This window comes from Piliocolobus tephrosceles, chromosome 9, assembly GCF_002776525.5.
Source record: "Piliocolobus tephrosceles isolate RC106 chromosome 9, ASM277652v3, whole genome shotgun sequence".
Taxonomy (NCBI): Eukaryota; Metazoa; Chordata; class Mammalia; order Primates; family Cercopithecidae; genus Piliocolobus; species Piliocolobus tephrosceles.
The window spans coordinates 8853615-8877077 of record NC_045442.1 but is presented as its reverse complement, the minus strand read 5'-3'; the positions used below and the strand labels follow the sequence as shown (position 1 = coordinate 8877077).

General features: G+C 43.1%; 1 protein-coding gene across 4 annotated transcripts in view; it reads left to right on the top strand.

Annotated features, from left to right (window-relative positions):
- Window positions 1-2634: 2634 nt before the first annotated feature.
- Window positions 2635-23463, top strand: part of ZRANB1 (zinc finger RANBP2-type containing 1) — a 73592-nt gene continuing 52763 nt past the window's right edge. For 2 of the 4 annotated variants that reach the window (XM_023224417.3, XM_023224416.3), the window contains exon 1: window positions 2635-3020. The gene's annotated coding sequence lies outside the window, so the exon portion shown is untranslated. The remainder of the gene's footprint in view (window positions 3021-23463) is intronic. The other 2 variants (XM_023224420.3, XM_023224419.3) reach the window with 1 other exon arrangement.

The following is a 23463-nucleotide window of genomic DNA, read 5'->3' as shown; positions in this document are numbered from 1 at the left end:
GCTAATTTTTGTATTTTTAGTAGAGACGAGGTTTCACCATGTTGGCCAGGCTGGTCTCAAACTCCTGACCTCAGGTGATCTGCCTGCCGCGGCCTCCCAAATTGCTGGGATAACAGGCATGAGCCACTGCGCCTGACCTATAATTACAGGTCTTTCTTTCTTTCTTGTTTTTTTTTGAGACAGAGTTTTGCTCTTGTTGCTCAGGCTGGAGTGCAATGACACAATCTCAGCTCACTGCAACCTCTGCCTCTGGAGTTCAAGAGGTTCTCTTGCCTCAGCCTCCCAACTAGTTGGGATTACAGGCATGCACCACGACACCCAGCTAATGTTTTGTATTTAGTAGAGCCGGGATTTCACCATGTTGGTCAGGCTGGTCTCGAACTCCTGACTTCAGGCGATCCACCCGCCTTGGCCTCCCAAAGTCCTGGGATTACAAGGGTGAGCCACTGCACCTGGCCATAATAATGGTTATTTCTATCTTACTCTTTTCTCTATGCTGTAGTTTCCTCACTAAGATGTGTCTTATCTTTGTGGACTTCTTATTCATTGGTACGTGATATTCACTATTTACTCAATTGAGGAAGGAGTTAATAAACTTTATCCTAGTGATATCCCATTTCCTTACCAAAATAAACTACAACTCAAGTGAAACAAAAACACCTAACTCTGTGATTCCTGGTAGCTTGTAACTGAGAGGCTCTGCAGTCTGAATTCAGGAAGGGGAAGCTGGAGGAATTCAGGAGCTCTTAAAGAAAATATTTTCAAAGTTGAAATGTTGGCCTACCTATTGTTCTTAACATAGTAACGTGGTGTTTGATCTGATCTACAATTGTGTTAATTATACACTAATTATAAATATAGCTCATATATATAAATATATATGAGAATGTTAAGTTTTGCAGGCAAAAGACTTGCAGTTTAAACTCTATTTATTGAATAAATACTGTTGCTCTGGGCAGACGAGGATTGTCAAAAATATCTACGCTATAGGAATGGCTATGAGAATAAAATATGCCAATAAAATATTGTTGCTGGAGAGGGGAATCTATAAGATACAGCATTATTAGGCCGGGCGCGGTGGCTCAAGCCTGTAATCCCAGCACTTTGGGAGGCCGAGACGGGTGGATCACGAGGTCAGGAGATCGAGACCATCCTGGCTAACACGGTGAAACCCCGTCTCTACTAAAAAATACAAAAAACTAGCCGGGCGAGGTGGCGGGCGCCTGTAGTCCCAGCTACTCGGGAGGCTGAGGCAGGAGAATGGCGTAAGCTCAGGAGGCAGAGCTGGCAGTGAGCTGAGATCCGGCCACTGCACTCCAGCCTGGGCGACAGAGCCAGACTCCGTCTCAAAAAAAAAAAAAGATACAGCATTATTCTTTGCTGGTCATAATGAAGCTATACACACATTCCTGACCATATTTATGCAAAGAGAAAGCTAGAACACCATGAACAGTTTTAATAAATGAAGTCCCATTAAAATTTTTAAAATCTGATTAAACTCTGAATTATGGTCCTCCTGTTGAACCTGAGGTATCCAACTGTTAAATGCCCTTTGGTAGTAGTATAGATTTTTTCTAATAGATAACTTTTAAATTTACAGCTTTTAAAGAGTTGCTGTCTTTTATGATCTTTCAAATTCTTTCTTCTCCTCACAAAATTTTAAGTATGAAAACTACAAGGTAAAGTCCCACTGGGAAAAAACAAAAGATCTCTTGCTAGAAAAATTTCCCATACTCATGGGGTTTTAACAAATGGCTGGCTTATTTTGGCTATTTGGTTATTTTTATAGTACAAAAAGAAAGAAATACACATATCTGTTTAGAACTTGGTCCCAGGGGATTGTCCTAAGCAGTATTTTTTCCATAGCTGTAATTTATCCTCGGCCTGAAGATAGGTAAGGCTTATTAGGAAAGGTTTATTTCTAATTTACATAAAAGGCATCCATAAGAAGGTTGGATTTTTCCCAAGACTAGCGCCAGTAAGTCGTGGAGAAGAGCAAGACGCAAGGTCTCCATGACTTTTCATCGCGTGCCTATCTACGTACGCACGCATGTACCATGCACAGAGCAACGAGAAATACACACATACATCCATATATATGGACAGCCCCAGCAAAAGCAGGGGTAAAAATCGGACACTGCAAAACATAAATTTAAAAAATCAAACCATCACAAAGCACCTAGAGCTTTGTCTTCCCTGGTGTTTTATGAAGAGCTTCAAAGTCCTTAAGAAAAAGTAAAGCAGCATCTAGGTTATACGTAGATCGTTTAGGGTATGTGAGACCTGGGGGTTAACTTAAAACTCTGGCGCATGTGTCGCAGAGAAGAGGCAAAGCGCCCGTTCAGACACCGACGACGACGCCCTCCGGGCCGCCGTCAGCCCGCGCCCCCGAGCGCCACGCACCCCGCGGCGGTCCGGCACCCTCAGGCCCACAGTCGTCCGCGGAAGAGAACCGGCGTGGGAACAACGCGCGCCGCCGACTCACAATCGAGGCCGCGCTCCGGCTGACGTCACCCTCTTTCGACCCGCCCCCTGAGCCCGGAAAGAGGCGGCCGCTCATTGGCTGCGCCGCCGGCGGCCTCGGGGCCAATGACAGGGCGGCGAGCGTCTGGGTCCGGTCTTGACGTTGTGCCGCTCGCCGCGGGGTTTATTTGGCTCCAGGTCCCTCGGCTGCCGCCATTAGGGGTCCGCAGCGCCCGCGGCCGCCTCCCACACCTCACTGCCCCCGCCCCCCGGGGCTCCCCAGCCTCCGCGCCTCCTCTCCGCCCCTCTACCCCGGCCTCCGGCAGCCAGGAGCCGCGCGCGGACCCGCGGAGACCATGTCCTGACTGAGGGGAGAAGGCGGAGGCGGCAGCAGCGGGGCGGGCGGCGGCGCGGAGGGAGGCGGAGAGGGGCCGGGCTCGACTCGTCGCCGCGGGCTGCGCGGGGAGTCGCCGCCGCCGCCGCCTCCGCCGCCGCCGCTAAGCGCCCGTCGGACGGGGAGGAGGAGCAGGAGCTGGAGGGGGAGCCGCCGCCGCCAGGTAACCGGGCCCCGGGGGGGCGCCCCGCCGAGGCCTGCCGGGTCCCTCGCTCCCAGGCGGCGCCCAGGTTGCCGGGCCTCTCGGGCTGCCCGCCCGCACGGCACCCCGGGGGCGGCCGCGTCGCAAGCGCGGGGAGGGCAGGGGCCCGGGCCGCCTCTGTCGGCCCTTCCATCTTAGGCGCTCCGGGTGCGGGGACGGCCCAGGGGCTGTGGGAGGGCGGGTCCGCCCAGCTTGTTTACCGACCGCCGGCCGGCCGCGGCTGGACGCGGTGCGGGTCCCGCCGCCGCTCTTCCGCCAGATTTCCCCACAACTTCTTTTCCTGCCGGAGACGGGTTAGCTAGTGGGGTTTCGGTCCCACTCCGCAATAGGCCGTAAACACTTGGGTCCATCGCCACAAGTTGGTTCTGGTCTCCAAACTTGTGTTTCAGTCCCTCGGCCGCTTGCTTTCCACCTCCTGCGGTGGCCTCCAGTTGCCATTTCTAGGAAAATAAAGGTGGGGGACGACGAGGCGGGTGGGGAGGAGGAGCTGGAGCTAGTGGAAAGATTCGTCTACCCCTCCTGTTCTAAGTAACGAGTGTTCAGTGCAAGGATCTGTTTTTTCTTTGCTGTGGTTTGGTGCGGGTCATTTCACAGACAAAAGAACTGTAGTGAATGCTGGCGTTAAGCGCAAGGGACAGGCAGTTTAGGTTAAGCCTGGAAGTTTGAACCGGCCCATTATCTTTGAGATACACTGGTGTTTTGAAACTCTCTTGCTGAGAATTGTGTGTTTCCGTCGGTTGATTACCCTTTTCTATAACTCCGTAGACTGTCGATGTAAGCGCCGCCCCATTTTACCAGTATTTTGGTTTCACCGTGTTTATGATGATGTTAATAAATCTAATATGCAAAAATACCGTTTTAGGAACACAATTCGAGGTTTTTTTTTTTTTTTTTTTGAGACGGAGTTTCGCTCTTGTTGCCCAAGCTGGAGTGCAGTGGCGCTATCTCGGCTCACCGCAACCTCCACCTCCTAGGTTCAAGCGATTTTCCTGCCTCAGCCTTCTGAGTAGTTGGGAGTACAGGAATGTGCCACCACGCCCGGCTAATTTTGTATTTTTAGTAGAGATGGGAGTTTCTCCATGTTGGCCAGGCTGGTCTCGAACTCCCGACCCCAGGTGATCCGCCCGTCTCGGCCTTCCAAAGTGCTCCATTATAGGCGTGAGCCTATAAGCGAGATTTCTCTCGCTTGGCCTGAGAGAAATCTTTAACTCTGGGACCTATTCTGTAAAGAGTGATTTCTTTACCTGTGTGTTTTAGTTAACTTACCACTTGTGCAGCATCCAGCAATACCCCTGTTTTGATCAAACATGGATGACTCAGTGTACAAAACATAAACCAGGGGAAACCATAAGGAATTTTGATCTTGGCTTGTGCCAAGGCTCTTGGGAAAGTCATCTGAACTATGGTAGAAATAAAGCTGGATCTTGTCTCCTTGTTATTATTTTGAATTAAATGAGGTAATTCTAAAAAAATTTAGAATCCTCTTGACTTTTAGCTCTAAAGATAGGCAGGCTCTTTATACTAAAATTTCATAACATTGTTTTTATTGGGCTGTTGGGGGTTTACGAGATAGTAGGACAGTAATGACACATTTTGCTCTTTTGAGAAGGATGTTATTTGAATGTCATGAAGGATTTTATTTCTGTTGCTGTTTTAGCACTTTTTATTAATGCCTCAGAGCATTGGGACACCCATTTATTTACTCTTGAAATTTGCTTGGGTATGATGAACTCATTCATAGTAATATATTTCAAGCTCGTGGCCTTGATCCATGTCTGTATGCTGATAGGAGTTATGGCATGTCACATTTAGAGTCTGAGGATTAACATAGTTTTGGAACTCATGATCCAGTTGTACAATATTTGAGGCAAATTGCTTCATATGTGTAATTGATACAGTGAGAGCTTGTTCATGTGCTTTATAATAAATGTAAACTTTAAATGTGAGTTACAGAAGGAGACCACTGACCCGGCCGGTCGCTCATGCCTATAATCGCAGCACTTTGGGAGGCTGAGGCGGGCGGATCGCCTGAGGTCAGGAGTTCGAGACCAGCCTGGCCAACATGGTGAAACCCCGTCTCTACTAAAAATACAGAAAAAATAGCCGCTCATGGTGTCGTGTGCCTGTAATCCCAGCTACTCGGAAGGCTGAGGCAAGAGAATCCCTTGAACCGCGGAGGCGGAGGTTGCTGTGAGCCGAGATCTAGCCACTGCACTCCAGCCTGAGTGACGGAGGGGGACTCCATTTGAAAACAAAACAGAACAAAAGTAGACCACTGTTAATTTGGTTCAGGTTTTTTTTCCCCTCCTCCTCCTTTTTTTTTTCTTGAGACGCAGTCTCGCTCTGTCGCCCAGGCTGAAGTTCAGTGATGCGATCTTGGCTTGCTGCAGGCTCCGCCTTCGGGTTCACGCCATTCTCCTGCCTCAGCCTCCCGAGTAGTTGGGACTACAGGCGACCGCCACCGTGCCCGGCTAAGTTTTTGTATTTTTGGTAGAGACGGGGTTTCACCGTGTTAGCCAGGATGGTCTCGATCCTGACCTCGTGATCTGCCCTCCTCAGCCTCCCAAAGTGCTGGGATAACAGGTGTGAGCCACTGCGCCCAGCACCCCCCGCCTTTTTTTTTTTTTTGATACCTAGTCTCATCACTCCGTTGCCCAGGCTGGAGTGCAGTGGCGTGATCTTGGCTCACTCACTACAACCTCCGCCTCCCGGGTTCAAGCGATTCTTCTGCCTCAGTCTCCCTAGTAGCTGCTGGAATTACAGGCGCGTGCCAACACGCCCGGCTAATTTTTGTGTTTTTAGTAGAGATGGGGTTTCACCATGTTAGCCAGGCTGGTCTTGAGCTCCTGACCTCAAATGATCATCTACCCACCCTGGGCCTCCCAGAGTACTGGGATTAAAGGCGTGAGCCACAGTGCCTGGCCTGATTTGATTCAGTTTTATTATTTGGGCATTGCTGCTTGCCTCTTCCTTTCCAATAAATATTCTCTTGTATCTGGGCTTTGAATACTTATCCTCTCATTGATTTGATATTTGATTTGGAATATTTGTGCTCCATTTATGCTTTGGGTAAATGCTTGCACATTTCAACACTTTAACGTCCTCACATCACAACATAAGGACTTACAGAAATCTCCTTTATACAGGCAAAATAAAGTTCAAGCTTCTTGGTGTGGTGGTCAAGTTTCTCTGTAGTCTGGCACTGATCCATTCTTCAGTCCTAACTCTAATTTCTTTGAGAATCCCTAACTCTAGTCACACTAACTTGCTTGTTGTTCCTATGAAGTCCCTCCTCTTGGCCTTTCTTTATGCCATTCTTTCTGTTTGAAATCCTCTCTACTTGTATTCATGGAGACTATTCTGGGCCAAGAGAGGTCCTGTCTCTAGAGAAGTCTTTTTTGACTACTTGAACCCCAAGGGCTCTATTCAGTCTTCTCTTGTGTGAGACTTTCTTTTCTTAGAATATGCTAGCCTTGATTTCAGTTTATCTGTTTATGTTTCTATTTTGCTTCCCAATTAGTGTTTTTTTTTTTTTTGAGACGGAGTCTCGCTCTGTCACCGGGGCTGGAGTGCAGTGGCCGGATCTCAGCTCACTGCAAGCTCCGCCCCCCGGGTTCCCGCCATTCTCCTGCCTCAGCCTCCCGAGGAGCTGGGACCACAGGCGCCGCCACCACGCCCGGCTAGTTTTTTGTATTTTTTTTAGTAGAGACGGGATTTCACCGTGTTAGCCAGGATGGTCTCGATCTCCTGACCTCGTGATCCACCCGTCTCGGCCTCCCAAAGTGCTGGGATTACAGGCTTGAGCCACCGCGCCCGGCCCCAATTAGTGTTTTAAGACCTCTGCCAAATGGGTATAGTTCTATACCCAATATCTATCTATGGAGACAATATATTCAACACTGAAATATGGATACATGGTCTGACAAAGCATTTTTGGTTATAGAGGTATTCTAGGATATGCAGTTTGTACTGTAGTTGGTGTTTCTGGGACTTTGATGGCTTATGAGACAAATATTTGAAATTATGGCTGTCTCTTTAAATATTTGGTTGGTATGTTTATATCTATTATCGCATACTTCTTTGCCTGTAGAGGATGTTCAACATTTTGATAGTGTTTGTGTCATATTATTAAAATAAAAATTAAATATTATGTTTTTCTGGTTTACTTCAGATTTGGGTCTGGGGCAGTTACTTGGGTCTTGGATGCTAAGTTTGGCCATTCCATATTGTATGGAGGTAACATTTAGCATCATGGGAAGGAGAAAATAATCTGTAGCTTCAGTTTGTATTCTTAACCTCAGATGTTGGCAGCGTGTGTCCCTGATGATAAGGCAAATGAGACAGGAGAATATGTGATTCACTACTGCTATCTGTCAACAGTCTTAGATGAAAAATTAGCTGGTCCACAGGATTTTTGTATACCAAGGATAACACATGTAATTATGTAGTACATAGGTGAATGCTGATGCATTTGGAAAATAGGTGTGTGTGTTTCTCTTGTGTGAGTGGGAGATATGGTGTTTTATGGGTACACAGTCTCTTGGCACTAAATCATCTTGACTTACCTACTGCATGTACGTGGAAACTTGTCCTCTTTCTCCAGTTCAGTAAAATATTTTTCCCCTTGAAATTGATTTTTAGAAAGTATATAAAAACTAATTTTTTCAAGTGTCAGAAACCTTTTAGCATCATTGAAGGTAAAATGACTGTTCATAAACTTTTCAGAAATACTAGGCATTTTTACTTAGGCTACTAGATTTGTAAAAGGCATTTTCATAGAATTATACCAGTGATTTCACTACCTGAAAAATCTGGATCCGTAAGCATTCTTTGCTTTTTGGAAGGGTGGTATTTTGGTTAATTCCATGAAGTTTTTGACAGGAGCCATAAGTTTGAATTTTAAAATGGGGGTTGGCCAGGTAAATTGAATATAAAGTTGATATTTTTTCTGCTGCCTAGTTAATTAGATTTAAAAAAATTTTTTTTGAGACAGGGTCTTGCTCTGTCTCCCAGGCCGGAGTGCCGTGCTGATCATGGCTCACCAAACTGTCCTTGCACCTTAGCCTCCCAAGTAGCTGGAACTACAGGTGTGCACCATTGTGCCTGGCTTTTTAAATAATTTTTTGTAGAGACAAGGTCTCCCTATATTGCCCCCAGACTGGTCTGAATTCCTGGGCCAAACCAGTCCTCTTGCCTTGGCCTCCCGGAGTGCTGGGATTTATAGGCATGAACCCCTGAGCCCAGGTTAGATTTTTTTTTTTTTAAATAGGGTCTCACTCTGTTTCCCAGGCTGGAGTACATGGCATGATCACAACTCACTGCAGCCTTGACTTCCCAGGCTCAAGCTATCCTCTCACTTCAGCCTCCCCAGTATCTGAGACTACAGATGCATGCCACCATGCCTGGCTAATTTTTTTTTTTTTTAGACAGAGTCTCTCCCTGTCGCCCAGGCTGGAGTACCATGGCACGATCTCGGCTCACTGCACCCTGCACCACCCGGGTTCAAACAATTCTCCTGCCTCAGCCTTCTGAGTAGCTGGGGTTACAGGCACGTGCCACCATGGCCAGCTAATTTTTTGGTATCTTTAGTATAGATGGGGTTTCATTGTGTTGGCCAGGCTGGTCTTGAACTCCTGACTTCATGATCTGCCCGCCTCAGCCTCCCAAAGTGCTGGGATTACAGGCATGAGCTACCGCACCCGGCCTTGCCCGGCTCATTTTTGTATTTAGCTGTGGTGAGCCACTGCGCCCGGCCCTAAATATTTTAGTGATGAAAAAAACTACTACCCAGGTGTGGTGGCATGTGGCTGTAGTCACAGCTACTTGGGAGGCTGAGGTGGGAGGATTGCTTGATCCCAGGAATTCGAGTCCAGCCTGGGTATTAGTTTGTTTTCACACTGCTGTAAAGAACTAGCAGCCGGGCGCAGTGACTCACTTCTGTGATCCCAGCACATTAGGAGGCCTAGGTGGGTAGATCACAAGGTCAAGACCAGCCTGGCCAACATGGTGAAACCTCGTCTGTACTTTAAACACAAAAATTAGCTGGGTATGGTGGCACGTGCCTGTAGTCTCAGCTGCTCGGGCAGCTGAGGCAGGAGAATTGCTTGAACCCCGGAGGCAGAGGTTGCAGTGAGCTGAACTACATCTGTAACCCCAGCACTTTGGGAGGCCAAGGCAGGTGGATCACGAGGTCAGGAGTTCGAGACCAGCCTGGCCAACATGGTGAAACCCTAGCTCTACTAAAAATTCAAAAAAATTAACTGGGCATGGTGGCGTGTGCCTGTAATCCCAGCTATTTGGGAGGCTGAAGCAGGAGAATTGCTTGAACCCAGGAGGTGGAAGTTGCAGTGAGCCAGGATCCTGCCACTGCACTCCAGCCTGCCTCAGAAGAAAAAAAGACTACCTGAGATTGGTAATTTATAAAGAAAAGAGGTTTAATTAACTCACAGTTTCTCATGGCTGGGGAGGCTTCATGAAACTTTTAATAATGGTAGAAGGCGAAGAGAAAGCAAGCACCTTCTTCACAAGGCAGGAGAGAGAGAGTGAGCGAGGGGAGTGCCACGCTTTTAAACTATCAGATCTCCTTAGAACTCACTCAGTATCACAAAAACAGCATAGGGAAACCACCCCTGTGATCCAGTCACTTCCCGCCAGGTCCCTCCCTCGGCACATGGGGATCACAATTGGCGATGAGATTTGGGTGGGGACACAGAGCCAAACCATGTAACTGGGCAACATGGCAAGACCCTCTCTCTTACAAAAAAAAATAATTTTTGTTATTTTTGCTGTTCACATATTGAGGGCAAACTGTCCCCCTCACTCCTGAACTAACACACCCCAGTTTTGATTTTTCATCCTTTGTCAAGTCAGTTTTTAATGTGGGTGGTCTCTTTTTTTTTGAGACGGGGTCTTGGTATGTTACACAGGCTGGTGTCAAACTCCTGAGTTCAAGTGATCCGCCTACCTTGGCCTCCCAAAGTGCTGGGACTGCAGGCTTGAGCCTCCGCTCCTGGCCGTAATGTGGGTGGTTTTAATTCATATAAATGAAAAATACTTGAATCCATAAGATACTAATTGGAATCAGTTGCATGTCTTTCCAATTTTTTCTAAAAAAAAAAAAAAAGCTTCATTGAGGTGTATTTCTTATACCATAAAATTCACCCCGTTAAAATAAAATTCACCACTTTAAAGTATACAATTCAGTAGTTTTTAGTATACTTACAGAGTTGTACAGCCATTACCAACCACTATATAATCCTGGAACATTTTCATGACACCAAAAAGAAACTCTACTCATTAAGGAGTCATTTCCCCCTTGCCCCAGCTCTTGGCAACCACTAATCTTCTTTGTCTGTCTAGATTTGCCTGTTCTGGATATGTCATAAATGGAATTGTACAATATATGACCGTTTATGTTGCTTTTTTCACTTATAATGTTTTCAAGGTTTATGTTGTGGCATGTGTCAGTACTTCCTTTTTATGGCTGGCTAGTATTCCATTGTATAAACAGCATTTTGTTTATCCATTCATTGATTGATGGGCATTTAGTTTTTTCCCACTTTTTGGCTATTATGCTGCTGTGAACATTTGTGTACAAGTTTTTGTGTGAATGTAAGTTTTTAGTTCTCTTGGGTATATACCTACAGATGGAATTGCTGGGTCATGTGCTAATTACATTTAACCTTTGAGGAACTTTCTGCCTCTTTTCCGAAGTGGTTGAATCATTTTACTTTGTTTTTATTTTGAGACAGAGTCTCACTTTGTCTTTCCAGGCTGGAGTGCAGTGATGTGATCTCAGCTCACTGCAACCTCTGCCTCCTGGGTTCAGGCGATTCTCATGTCTCACCTTCCTGAGTAGCTGGGACTACAGGCACGCACCACCATGCCTGGCTAATTTTTGTATTTTCAAGTTGTATTTTTTTAGTAGAGACGAGGTTTCATTATGTTGGCCAGGTTGGTCTCAAACTCCTGACAGGTGATCCGCCTGCCTCGGCCTCCCAGAGTGCTGGGATTACAGGCGTGAACCACTGTTCCCGGCTCATTTTACATTTCTGCCAGCAATGTAAGTTCCATTTCTCTACATCCTAATCAGCACTTGCTATTGTCTGTTTTTTTTTTTTTTTTTTTAATTGTCATTCTAGTGGAATGGCATCTCCTAGTTTTTATTTGCATTTCCCTGATGACTAATGATATTGAGCATCTTTTCATGTCCTTATTGGCCATTTGCATATCTTGTTTAGAGAAGTGTTTGTATCAAGTGTTTTGCCCATTTTTCATTTGGGTTATTTATCTTTTTGTAAGTGATTTTTTGCAAGAGTTCTTTATTCTGGATACAATTCCCTTACCTGTATTTGCAGATATTTTCTTCTGTCTGTGGGTTGTCTTTTCACCTTCTTTATGGTATTCTTTGAAACACAAAAGTTTTAATTTGATGAAGTCTAGTTACCTATGTTTTCTTTTGTCACTTGTGCTTTTGCCTAACCCAGGGTCATGACAATTTATGTTTTCTTCTAAGAGTTTCTTAGTTTTAGCTCTCAAATTTAGGTCTCTGATCATTTTGAATTGAGCTTTGCGTATAATTTGAGGCAGGGTCCAACTCAGTTTTTTCGCATGTGACTGTCTAGTTGTCCCTGCACCATTTGTTGAGATACACTTAGTTTTAGCAGTGCACAGTCATGTATGGCTTAAATGTTCTGAGTAATGCATTGTGAGGTGATTTCGTCATTGTGCGAACATCATAGAGTCTAGACAAAACCTAGATGGTGTAGCCTACTACGCAGTAGGCCATGGGTTATAGCCTGTTGTTCCTAGGTCATAAACCCTGTATAGCATGTTACTGTATTGAATATTGTGGTGTTTTTCTAACAAAGGTAAGCATTCATGAGTGTAAACGTAAACATAGAAAAAGCACAGTAGAAATATGATGTAAAAGATAAAAAAAAATGGTGCACCTATATAGGGCACTTACCATGAATGGAGCTTGCAAAACTGGAAGTTGCTCTGGGTGAGTCAGTGAGTGAGTGATGAATGAATGTCAAGGACGTGATGTAGACTTTATAGACAGTGAACACTTTGGCTACACTAAATTTATTTACATATTTTTCTTCAAAAATAAATTAATCTTAGCTTATTGTAACTTTTTAACTATAAATTTTTAATTTTTAAAAAAACTTTAGACTTTTGTAGTAACACTTAAAACACAAACACATTGTGTAGCTGCACAAAAATATTTTCTTTCTTTAGATCCTTACCTTGTAAGCTTTTTTCTGTTTTGAAGCTTTTTTTTGTTAAAATCTAGGACACACATTAGCTTAGTCCTACACAGGGTCAGGATCATCAGTATCACTGTCTTCCACCTGTACATCTTGTCCCACTGGAAGGTCTTCAGGGGGCAATAACATGCTTAGAGCTATCGTCTATGATAACAATGCCTTGTAGAATACCTCCTGGGGGACCTGCCTAGGGCTTCTTTACAGGAGACTCTTTTTTTTTCTAAAGTAAGTAGGAGTAACATTGTAAAATAACAATCAGAAATATAGTAAACAAACTGGTAACATACTTATTATCATGATCAGATATTATGTACTGTATATAATTTTACATGCTACACATAGCTAGATTGCCAGCACAGTAGGTTTGTTTACACCAGCATCACTACAAACATGTGAGTAATGAATGTGTTGTGCCATGACATTATGATGGCTTTGATGTCACAAGGCAAATTTTTCAACTTTGTTATGTAATCTTATGGGACCACTGTCACATATAGTCTGTCTTTGATTGACACATGGTTGTGCAGGCCATCACTGTAATTATTCTCAACTGTAAGTTGATTTATTGCAAGGCAGGATTCCCTGGATATATGAAGAAATTATCCCTATTCTGCAGCAGAAGGAAAGGATCTCTCATAGTGTTGCACAGTAAAAGTTGGAACAATACACTTGTGTGGGGAATTCTGAAGACATCACTTCTGTGATTTTTAAACCACTTCTAAATCCTTTGCTCTTTTGTTTGTGGTGGGTAATTACCTTCACTTTTTGGTGTTTAATTGAGCTAAAGTTTATTTTTAAACAGGAACTAGTTCAGTTTTCAGAACCAGCTAAACTTTTTGTGGAATACTATCTTTTGATACCAGCAGAATATTAAGTTTCTTTTTATTGACTAAATGATTAATAAGCAATGGTTACATGCAGATACTGTTTAGGGACATAATGAATTTTTCACAGTTGAGTGTTAGAAACAAATCATAATCCAGTAAACTAAGAACTATTTTAGAAGTTTGTTTTGAAGTGGTAAAAAAAGGAATTAAAGGTCTGGCGCAGTGGGTCATGCCTGTAATTCCAGCACTTTGGGAGGCTGAGGTGGGCGGATCTCTTGATGCCAGGAGTTGGAGACCAGCCTGGCCAGCATGGCGAAATCCTATCTCTACCAAAAATACAAAGATTAGCCTGGGCATGGTGGCACATGCCCGTAATCCCAGCTTCTTGGGACACTGAGGCATGAGAATTGCTTAAACCTGGGAAGTGGAGGTTGCAGTGAGCTGAGATCGCATCACTGCACTCCAGCCTGGATGATAAAGCAAGACTGTCTCAAAAAAAGAAAAAAAGTAAAAGGACTATATTTAGCATGAGATTGGAGTTGGTCAAGGTGGGCTTTACTGAGGTGGGAACATTTGAGCTGGTCCTTGATGGAGGAGTACCAGATTTCTAGGTATATAAAACTGGGTAATAAGGGGAATAGGAGTAGGCAAGCATCTTGTTACGAGTGAAGGCATGGAGACATGAAAATTACATGTCATCTTTAGGGACTAGCAGAGGTTGCGGTGTAGCTGAAGCATGCGGATGAGGTTGGAAAGGCACTCCTAGCACTTGATCCTCACCTTCCCCCCGGGGCTGGGAATTAGAGGGGAGGAGTGATCTCCATAAGTGTGGGTCATCTTTACAGATGTGAAGAGCCATTACCCATCCCTCCCCAACTGTGCAACTGTAAGTGTGTATTGGGAAGATATGTCAGGGATATTCGTGGTATATATTAGAAGTGTTGAAGGCATTGTTTTTACAGAAATTATTTTAGCAATTTTTTTTTTTATTGGGCATCTGCTGTTTGATTTGAAGTTGCTTAGGATTTTCTGAAAGATTACATAAAATACTGTTGAAAAGATGATTGCATATAAAACATATAATCTGTTCAATATTAAGTGTGTTAGAAAGCACATATACTAGATGTTGGGATACACCCGTGAACAAGACAGTCTTTGCTATTTGTGTTCTATTTACACTCTAGTGTGGAGAGACAAATGCAGAAAGAAATGTCAGATAGTAATAAGTGCTATGCAGAAAATTAAAGTAGGGTGATATGATGGAGAATGCCTGAGTGGTCAGAGAAAATCTTTCTGAGGAGGTGACATTTAAACTGAGATCTCAATGACAAGAATGACATGTGGAAAATCTGGGGAAATAACATTCTAGGCAGAGGAGATTTCTAATACAAAGCCCCTAAAGGGAGAATTATCTTGACTTGTAAAAGGAACAGAAAGAAAGTCACTTTATGTAAAAATTTGTAAGTAAAGCTGGGGGAGTTTTAATTTTATTCTGTGTAAGGATGGCGGATAGAGTGGAAGTGCTATATCACTTAATCTCGGCAGTAATCCAAGTGACAAATAGTGGTGGCTTAGAATAGGGGTATAGCAGGGGAGTCTAGAGTGAAGCAAACTTGTGGGGACTTGTTTAGGAGGTAGTATTAGTGGTAGCTAGCTAGTCTGTTTTGTAACCTGATAACCTTGGGCAATGTGTTTATAATCATGGAAGGTTGTGCTGCATTAGCGAGGGGGCGCGAGAGTCAGAACTGGGGTTCACTTGCTAGCCTGTGACCCTGGATGAGATATTTCACCTCTCCTGAAGGCACAGATTCTTTTTTTTTTTATGACGGAGTCTCTGTCACCCAGGCTGGAGTGCAGTGGCGAGATCTCGGCTCACTGCAGCCTCTACCTTCCATATTCAAGCACTTGCCTCAGCCTCCTGAGTAGCTGGGATTACAGGTGCACACCACCACACTTGGCTAATTTTTTTTGTATTTTTGTTAGAGACGGGGTTTTACCATGTTGGTCAGGTTGGTCTCGATCTCCTGACCTTGTGGTCCACCCACTTGTGCCTCCTAAAGTGCTGGGATTACAGGTGTGAGCCACCGCACCTGGCCGACACAGATTATTATTCATAAAAATGGAGGCTGGGCGCCATGGCTAATGCCTGTAATCCCAGCACTTTGGGAGGCCGAGGCGGGTGGATCATGAGGTCAGGAGTTTGAGACCAGCCTGGCCAACACAGTGAAACCCTGTCTCTATCAAAAATACAAAAATTAGCTTGATGTGGTGGCACACACCTGTAGTCCCAGCTACTTAGGAGGCTAAGGCAGGAGAATCACTTGAACCCTGGGAGGTGGAGGTTGCAGTGAGCTGAGATCTGCCATTGCACTCCAGCCTAGACAACAGAGCAAGACTCTGTCTCAAAAAAAAAAAAAAAAAAAAAAGAAAAGATGTGGGGTACTTTAGGAGGGAAGGTACCTGAGGATTCAGTGAAGTTAGTGTTCTTTACCTGAAGCTCCATACAAAACTTAAGTTGATGTTATGTCAAGCTGACAAGTGTTCATGCTATTAATTATAGGACTTGGGTTTTGAAGTGATCAGTTTTAGCTCTCCACTTAAAGATAGGTAAGCCATTATTGTCCCTGTTTTTTGAGATGAGAGGCTTGGGTCCTAAGGATTTGGCTAGTATTTCAGATGTAAGAGAGGGAGAGGGACTCAGACTCACGTTTTGGAAGTGCAGTACATTTCCTTCCTTCTTTTCCTTCCTTTTCTCTTTCGTGGACTCTCGCTCTGTCACCAAGGCTGGAGTGCAGTGGTGCAACCTTGGCTCACTGCAGCCTCCTCCTCTTGGGTTCAAGCAGTTCTCCTGCCTCAGCCTCCTGAGTAGCTGGGATTATAAGCACCCACCACCACGTCCAGCTAATTTTTGTATTTTTAGTAGAGATAGGGTTTCACCATGTTGGCCAGGCTGGTCTCAAACTCCTGACCTTAGGTGATCCACCTCCCTTGGCCTCCCAAAGTGCTGGGATTACAGGTGTGAACTACCATACCCAGTCCGGTACCTTTTCATATATGTGAGAGAACTAGGTACAAATATCAAGAGGTGAAACTGGTTTTCCATAGTAAAGTACATTTCTATGCTTTAGTGAAAGATAATATATTATTAAAGGGAAATATTGTAGGATATTCTTGATGTATATATTTGGATGAGTAGCTGAGAAGATACTTAAAAGATTGATTGTGGCTGTGTGCAGTGGCTCATGCCTGTAAACCCAGGACTTTGAAAGGCTGAGTCGGGAAGATTGAGGCCTGGAGTTCGAGATTAGCCTGGACAATGTATGAGACCTTGTCTCTAATAAAAATTTAAAAAATAACTTGGTGTAATGGTGGGTGCCTGTAGTCCCAGCTACTCTGAAGGCTGAGGTAGGAGGATCGCTTGAGTCTGAGAAGTCGAGGTTGCAGTGAGCCATGATCATGCCACTGCACTCTAGCTTAGGCCACAGAGTAAGATCCTGTTAAAAAACAAAAACTGGCCGGGCGTGGTGGCTCACGCCTGTAATCCCAGCACTTTGGAAGGCCGAGGCGGGTGGATCATGAGGTCAGGAGATCGAGACCATCTGGCTAACACGGTGAAACCCCATCTCTACTAAAAATGCAAAAAATTAGCCGGGCGTGGCGGCGGACGCCTGTAGTCCTAGCTACTTGGGAGGCTGAGGCAGGAGAATGGCGTGAACCCGGGAGGCGGAGCTTGCAGGGAGCCGAGATCACGCCACTGCACTCCAGCCTGGGCAACTGAGCGAGACTCCGTCTCAAAAAAACAAACAAAACAAAACAAAACAAAAACCAATCAGTCATGAAGGGCCTTTTATGCCCTCTTAAGGATATATATATAGTTTTTGGAGACAAGATTTTGCTTTGTCTCTTGGCTGTAGTGCAGTGGTGTGATCATAACTCACTGCAGCATTGACCTTCCGAGCTCAAGTGATCCTCTCACCTCAGCCTTCCGCCTAGCTGGGACTACAGGCATGTGCCACCATACCCAGCTAACTTTATAACAATGTTTTGTGGAGATGGAGTCTCACTATGTTGCCCAGGCTGATCTCAGACTCCTAGGCCTCCCAAGGTGCTAAGATTACAGCAGTGGTTCCTACCACTCCAGCCCTGTGTCCTTTTAAATACTTTCCATTATTATTATTATTATTATTTTTTGAGACAGAGTCTTGCTCTGTTGCCCAGGCTGGAGTGCAGTAGTGTGGTCTTGGCTCACTGCATCCTCTGCCTCCCAGGTTCAAATGATTCTCTTGCCTCAGCCTTCCCAGTAGCTGGGATTACAGACGCCCACCACAACTCCCGGCTAACCTTTGTATTTTTAGTAGAGACAAGGTTTCACCACATTGACCAGGCTGGTCTTGAACTCCTGATCTCAGGTGATCCACCCACCTCGGCCTCCCAAAATGCTGGGATTATGGGCGTAAGCCACCGCGCCCGGCCTAAAAATACTTTATTTTTTTAGAGCAGTGTTAAGTTCACAACAAAATTGAGCAGAAAGTACAGAGAGTTCTCATATACCTGCTACCCCCATGTTTCCCCCACTGTCTACATCCTTCCCCAGGGTGGTATATTTGTTAACAATTAATGAACCAGCATTGACACATAATCACCTAAAGTATGTAATTTACATTAGGATTCACTCTGTAGATTCTATGGGGTTTGACAAATATATAATGAAAAGTATCTATCATAATAGCACACAGTGATTTCACTGCTCTAAAACTCCTCTGTGCTCTTCTATTCATCCCTTCCCTCTAACTCTTGCAACCTCCCTGATCTTTTTGCTGTCTTCATGTTTTGCCTTTTCTAGAATGTTGTATAGTTGGAATCACACATTATGTAATTGTTTCAGGTTGTCTTTCATTTAGTAATACGCATTTAAGGTTCATCCATGTCTTTTTGTGGGTTTATAGCCCGTTTGTTTTTAGAGCTATATAATATTCCATTGTCTGAATGTACCACAGTTTATCCATTTACCTACTGAAGGACATCTTGGTTCTTTCCAACTTTTTGCAATTAGAAAAAATTTCCCACACTATACGGGTGTAAAGGTTTTTCTTTTCTTTTCTTTTTTTTTTTTTTGAGATGGAGTCTTGCTCTGTTGTCCAGGCTGGAGTGCAGTGGTGCGGTCTTGGCTCACTGCAGCCTCTGCCTCCTGGGTTCAAGTGATTCTTGTACTTCAGCCTCCCAAATAGCTGAGTCTATGGGTGCCTGCCACTACACCTGGCTAATTTTTTGTGATTTTAGTAGAGATGGGGTTTTACCATGTTGGCCAGGCTGGTCTTGAACTTCTGACCTCGAGAATCGACCCACTTTGGCTTCCCAGAGTGCTGGGATTGCAGGTATGAGCCACTGTGCCCGGCCAAAATTTTGCAATTATAAATGAATCTGCTGTGAAATCCATGTGTAGATTTCTGTGTGAACTTAAGTTTTCAACTCATTTGGGTAATTAGCAAGGAGTGAGATTGCTGTATCACATGACTAAAAGTACATTTTTGTGAGAAACTGCCAAATTGTCATCCAAAGTGACTGTACCATTTTGAATTCCCACCAACAATGAATGAGAGTTCCTGTTGCTCCACATTCTTGACAGCATTTGGTAATGTCAGTGTTTTGGATTTTAGCTATTCTAGTAAGTATGTGGTGGTATCTCATTGTTTTAATTTGTAATTACCTAATGATGTATGCTGTATTTTTGTATTTTTAGTAGAGACAGGGTTTCACCATGTTGGCCAGGCTGGTCTTGAACTCCTGACCTCAGGTAATCAGCCCACCTTGGCCTCCGAAAGTGCTGGGATTATAGGCGTGAGCCACCGGGTCCCCCCCCCGCCCCTGTGTTTGAAAAGATGTTCAACATCTTTTTATATGCGTATTTACAACCTATATATATTCTTTGGTGAGGTGTCTGTTCAGATCTTTTGCCCATTTTTCAGTTGAGTGGTTTTCTTATTGTTGAGTTTTAAGAGTTCTTTGTTTATTTTAGATAATAGTCATTTATCTTTTGCAATTTTTTTTTCTGGTTTTTGGTATTCTCATTCCCTTGACAGTGTCTTTCACAGAGCAGAAGTTTTAAATATCAGTGAAGTCCAACTTAATCAGTTTTCCTTCTTTTTTTTTTTGAGATGGAATTTTACTCTTGTTGCCCAGGCTGGAGAGCAATGGTGCAATCTCAGCTCATGCAACCTCCGCCTCCTAGGTTCAAGCGATTTTCCTGCCTCAGCCTCCTGAGTAGCTGGAGTTACAGGTGCGTGCCACCACGCCTGGCTAATTTTTTTGTATTTTTAGTAGAGACAGGGTTTCACCTTGTCGGTCAGGCTGATCTCAAACTCCTGACCTCGTGATCACCTGCCTCGGCCTCCCAGAGTGCTGAGATTACAGGCTTGAGCCACCGTGCCTGGCCGACAGAAATTAAATTCTGAATGAAGTAGCATGTTCGTAGTTCTTGCAAACGTTGTTTTATTATTATTTAAATGCTGGATTGATGTGTATTTTTGGAGTTAATTGTTCCATTTCCATACATGTTTAAGAAAACTGGTCTTTCATCCCATTAGATTGCAGGTTCTCTGATCACAGGGACAGTGTTTTGTCTGGTTATATCTTTCCATATTTCTGAGCGCATGGTAAATCTTTGGTAAATGTTGCTCTAGGTTGTTACATTAGTTTTGTTTGGGATGGTGATTTAAGGTACCTGATTGACCTAGGATGTCTGAAACTGTGTAAAGGAACTATGCTCTAAGATAGGTTCTGCTGAAGCTCAAGACATGGCTGTGTGACTCCTCCTCACGTTCTTGTTATGATTGAGGAACTGAAGTGTTCAGATAGAGTAAGTGTGTAAAGAGCTAGAAATCCTCCTGAGATGATGAGACGAACAGAAAGAGCATTAATACTGTTTCATGCTAGATTTGACACAATATAAGTTAACTTTTTTCTTCTAGATCTTCTTTCCTTCTAGTCAGTGGATTGCTAATTGTCTAGTGGTTTAAAAGGAAACATGAATATTAGAGTTGTAACTTTTATTACAATAATGTAGCCTTGACAGATTAAAATGTAACATTTAAATTTGTTATATTTTGAAGACTTAGGTTTGGTTGGAATGAAGTTAGTTATAGCTGTAGAGGGTTGTCACCTCAGTTAATTAAGGCATAGTGCTGATAAGGCCAAGGTCACCCTGGCAGGTGTTACTTAATTTTACTTTGTCCAACTTATCCACAAATTCCTGGGAAGTGTACAGTATGTTTAGTTCAAATCTACTCATTTGATACAGATGCTATAGATAATAGTGACCTCTTTTTATAGGAATGCCAGCTCATTTTTGATATCTAATTATTATTTACATACAATTTCACACTAATTTAGGACTATTAGAAGATAATGATTGCAAAAGATTTGTACTTGTGTTATTGTCATAGCTAGATTTGAATAGTTAACCAGTGTATGGGTTGCCACAGTGCCAGGTTTGTTGTAGGATGGTAGACTTTCAGAGCAGTGACGAAAGGAACAAACTTTTATTGAACAATTTTGTGGCTCTTAGTAGTCTAATCCCTTCAATTTGTAGATGGAAAAACTGAGGCTCAGAAATACGAAATTCTGATTAGGAATTCAGTTTTGGACATGTTAACTGTGAGACACTTGTTAAACATTCAAATTGAGATGTCAGGTGGGCAGCTGGTTTTACAAATCTTGAGTTAGGGGAGAGATCCAACTTGGAGATACAAAATTTTAAATTATCACCAAATAGCTGATATTTAAAGCCCAGGGATTGACTTAAGGTCCCCAGAGTAGTTAGAGGTTAGAGAGAAGAAGACCAAAGCTTGGGGCACTTGGCTCTTTAATTCAGAAACATAAGGAAGCCAACAAAGAAGTTTGAGGAAGAAAAGCTACTGAGATTGGAAGAAAACCAGGAGAATGTCTTGGAAACCATGTTAGAACAGTATGTTTAATTGTGGATTATAGAACCAGAGAGCTTCAGACTAAGTCATTTAACAAATAATTTAGTGACTGTTGTATTTTGCCTAAGAGTTCTTTTTATTTCAAATGCTGAAGTTATTTTTATGTTGTATTTTGCCTAAGAGTTCTTTTTATTTCAAATGCTGTAGAGGCAAAAGTGTTTAATAATTTTGGGGATTCAATTACAAGTTACATATTTTTTAATGGGGCTAGAATGTGAAGGTGCTGAAGTCACTGCTTGCTGTGTAATATTCTAGATATTTGTTGATGTAGTTCTATACTTAAGTATGGACCTAACTGGTGTGTTACAAAATGAAGGAAAAACAAATGTAATAGGTTTTGCTCAGTTTATAATCTGGCCAAGGATATAGGAAGACATAACAAGTGTATCAAACATGAATCTTAGTCCAAAAACTCAGATGGAAAGAAGGTACCACATTTGCTTTCTTTAAATTAACTTGATTTGAATTCTACTTCTTCGGCAAGAAATTCAACCTCAGTCATCCTTGGGGCTCCCTCTCCTCATGTTCTTGGAAGGCCTGGTGTCATATGGTTCAGATTTTGCCTGCATTGGTTATAGTATTGTCTTCCACAAGGTTCCATCAGGTTGTGTGGCTCTGCCACCAACTGTGGGCCCTAGTGCCTGTGACTTGACACCTAGTTTATATCTAGCAGACACTTTTTACTGAGGTCTTGCTGCCATGGAGTTGATTCCATCCTCTCTAGAATTTCTTCTGAGATTGCTCACAAGGTCTACTCCTTTCTTTCATTGAGTCATTCAAGATGGTCTCTTCTTGGGTTTTACTAAACACAAGGTGCTGCTCTACCTTCCGTGCCACTGGAATCTCTGAACAAAGGGGTTTTGAAAGCCTGGCTGTTTGACTGGAAATCGAAGGGAGGGATGGAAATAGGAGGGTGTGAGTGACATAGGAAAAACATATATGAATTAGTGTTCCAAAAACTAGCCCCAAGAGGAAATATAAAGTGCCAAATGTCAATAAGTATGGTTGCTTGGAGTGTACTTGAAGTGATTTGAAAACTTCATGAAGATGAGACTTGAACTGAGCCTTAAAAAATGGGTAGAATTCATTATAAATGATGGTGTCTGTTGTGCTTCTGTATCTAAGGCAGTACCTTCCTGTGTATATTGTTGGGTGGTGGTGACACATGCATGAGTCAGGGGTGTGTGTGGCATGTTTGGGAGTGAGTGTGTGGTGTGTGTGTTTGTGACAGGAAGGAGATGAGAGTTTATACTGTTGCAGAAGAGCCTCAGAAAGAGAATTGTGGAACAGTCAGCTGGATGGATTTAGAAAGGGAAGATGCTTAGAAGGCTTTTATAGTAGTTCTGACCTGAACTGGAAAAGGATTGATGGCAGTGGGAATGAGAAGACAGTAATTGGGTAGAAACCGCTAGAAAGAATCTGTGGGGAGAAGGCAGAATTTAAGGTGGTTTTGAGTTCTCTGCTGGGTGCAGAGGTATTAATAGTGTCATTAATGGAAACTGGAGAAGTCAAGATAGAAGTTTGTTGTGAGAAGAAGATAAGGAGTTAAATGGATGATTTGATAACCTGTTGGAGCCCTGAAATGAGGTTAGATTTGTAGATAAAGGGTTTACTATATCATTGATCTTCACGATCCTGCTCTAGACTGGTTGTTTTTCCTGTTGACTATTGTGAAGAAGACAGTGATGAAAGAATAACTGATGAGAAAAGAGGGGATGAGTATGTGCGATATTTTGGCTTAAGTATTTTAAAATTTTTTATTTACAGAAATTTTATAATTCAAAATTACTTTGTAATATTTTAAAAGCCTGAAAATTTAGCATGCTTGGAAAATCCTTTTTAGTTTTAGCTTTCGTCTTTATATCCCTAAGACGTTCTCTGAGCATTTGTAAATCTCTACAGGTTTATATTAATAATCTCCATAGGTTTATATTAATATGCTAATATTTATATTAATAAGTATAAATTTGTATTAATAAAGCTAATAAAAATCTTTAAGGCTGCTTTTTGTTGTTGTTTGAGACGGAGTCTCGCTCTGCCGCCCAGGCTGGAGTGCAGTGGTGCAATCTCTGCTCACTACAACCTACGTAGACCTCCCAGATTCAAGCAATTTTCCTGCCTCAGCCTCCTGAGTAGCTGAATAGTATAACTTCTTATCATTTGAAAGTACTGGCAGTTGAGCTTATCTCAGTTTGTTTCTTGAGTTTGCACTTGAAGGGAATTCTTTCTTTCTTTCTTTCTTTCTTTCTTTCTTTCTTTCTTTCTTTCTTTCTTTCTTTCTTTCTTTCTTTCTTTCTTTCTTTCTTTTTTTTTTTTTTTGAGA